A 2,500-nucleotide genomic window follows, 5' to 3' on the forward strand; every position below is an offset into this window, starting at 1 on the left:
TGGATCACTGTGACCTTTTCTTCTTCTCTCACTTCCTCTTTTAAAGCTTCCTCTTCCTGTCTCACACACAAGCTGATGGGATGATGTCACACAGAGAGGTCTGACTGTTCGGTGTCAAGTCGCTCTGACTCAACGTCTTCCTTCTTTCCTTCTTCTGTTCTGTCGCTTCCTTCTTTCTTTAAAGGGCGAGTTCGCAGTTTTTCAAAATGTGTCTTAAACCAAAAATAAGAAGCTCAAAGTAGCATGAAGTGTGCGTGTGTGTGTGTGTGTGTGTGTGTGTCTTTGTGTGTATGTGTGTGTGTGTGTGTGTGTGTCTTTGTGTGTATGTGTGTGTGTGTGTGTGTGTGTGTCTTTGTGTCTTTGTGTGTATGTGTGTGTGTGTGTGTGTCTTTGTGTCAGTGTGTATGTGTGTGTGTGTGTGTGTGTGTGTCTGTGTGTGTGTGTGTGTGTGTGTGTGTGTGTGTGTGTGTGTGTGTGTGTGTGTGTGTGTGTGTGTGAGTGTGTGTGTGTGTGTGTGAGTGTGTGTGTGTGTGTGTGTGTGTGTGTGTGTGTCTTTGTGTGTATGTGTGTGTGTGTGTGTGTGTGTGTGTGTGTGTGTGTGTGTGTAATGACTCCTTCATGTTTACTATGGAGGTGATGGAGGACTAAATCCACAGTCGTCCTCCTGTGGATTTAAAAGTTGATCTGAAGCTTCAGCCGTCTGAAAGAAAGGAAGAAAGAAAAAGAAGAGGAGGAAGAGGAAGAGAAAGGGAGGAAGGAAAGAAAGAAAGAATCTTCATCTTCTATGTTTCAATGAAGTGCAGGAAAGAAAGAAAGAAAAAGAAAACTACAAAGAAAGAGAGAAAGAAGATGAGGAAAGAAAGAAAGAAAGCTAGAAAAGAAGAAAGAAAGAAAGAACGAAAGAAGAAAGGAGGACAATAGGAAATTGATGATTAAAGAAAGGAAGAGAGGTCCAAAGAAATAAAGAAAGAGAAGAACATGAAATAAAAAGAAAGAAAGGAAAACATGAAAGAGAGAAAGAAAGAAAGAAAGAAAAAGAAGAAAACTAAAAAGAAAGAGAACGACGGAAGACAATAGGATTAAAGGAAAAACTGAAGAAAGAAAGAAAGAAAGAAAGAAAGAAAGAAAGAAGCGTCTATAGAAGCTGTGGATGCTGGCAGAAGCAGCAGTCAGAAAGAAGAAAGGATGAAAGAAAAGAGACAAAGGAGGAAAAAGAAAGAGAGAAATCTATGCATACTAACCCTGAGTCAGTCCTGGTGAGTCAGACCGAGGTGAGAGACGCTGACTCGTCCTCCGGAGAAACCTTCACACTGTTTCATCATCATCATCATCATCATCATCATCATCATCATCATCACCATCATCATCATCATCATCATCATCACCATCACCATCATCATCATCATCACCATCATCATCATCATCATCATCATCATCATCATCACCATCATCATCATCATCACCATCATCAATCAGCTGCTGGGTTTAAGTTTCCTAACAGGAGAGATGCCATCAGGAAGGAAGGAAGGAAGGAAGGAAGGAAGGAAGGAAGGAAGGAAGGAAGGAAGGATGTAAGATCATGCCAAACTAGTTGATATGGTGTTAGGAAGGAAGAAAGGAAGGAAGAAAGGAAGGAAGGAAGGAAGGAAGGAAGGAAGGAAGGATGTAAGATCATGCCACACTAGTTGATATGGTGTTAGGTAGGAAGGAAGGAAGGAAGGAAGGAAGGAAGGAAGGAAGGAAGGAAGGAAGGATGTAAGATCATGCCAAACTAGTTGATATGGTGTTAGGAAGGAAGGAAGGAAGGGAGGAAGGAAGGAAGGGAGGAAGGAAGGAAGGAAGGAAGGTGTTTTATTGACTATTTCCTGTTTTTAAGCAACGTTGAATTATTTGGTACAAAGTTTTTATGGTTACACACTGTTCCTCTCCTCTTCCTCCTCTTCTCTTCCCCTTCCTCTCCTCTCCTCTTCCTCCTCTTCTCTTCCCCTTCCTCTCCTCTCCTCTTCTCCTCTCCTCTCCCCTTCCTCTCCTCTCCTCTTCCCCTTCCTCTCCCCTTCCTCTCCTCTCCTCTTCCTCCTCCTCTTCCTCTTCCCCTTCCTCTCCCCTTCCTCTCCTCTCCTCTTCCTCCTCCTCTTCCTCTTCCCCTTCTCTCTTCTTCCTCTCCTCTCCTCTCCTCTCCTCTTCCTCTCCTCTTCTTCTCCTCTTCCTCTCCTCTTCCTCTCCTCTTCCTCTCCTCTTCCTCTTCCTCCTCCTCTCCTCTTCCCCTTCCTCTCCTCTCCTCTCCTCTTCCTCTCCTCTCCTCTCCTCTCCTCTCACCTTCCTCTCCTCTTCCTCCTCCTCTCCTCTTCCTCTCCTCTTCCTCTCCTCTTCCTCTCCTCTTCCTCTCCTCTTCCTTCTCCTCTTCCTCCTCTCTTCCTCTCCTCTCCTCCTCCTCTCCTCTCCTCTTCCTCTCCACTTCCTCTCCTCTTCCTCTCCTATCCTCTTCCTCTCCTCTTCTTCT

Source organism: Scomber japonicus, chromosome 21 (genome assembly GCF_027409825.1).
Source record: "Scomber japonicus isolate fScoJap1 chromosome 21, fScoJap1.pri, whole genome shotgun sequence".
Classification (NCBI taxonomy): domain Eukaryota; kingdom Metazoa; phylum Chordata; class Actinopteri; order Scombriformes; family Scombridae; genus Scomber; species Scomber japonicus.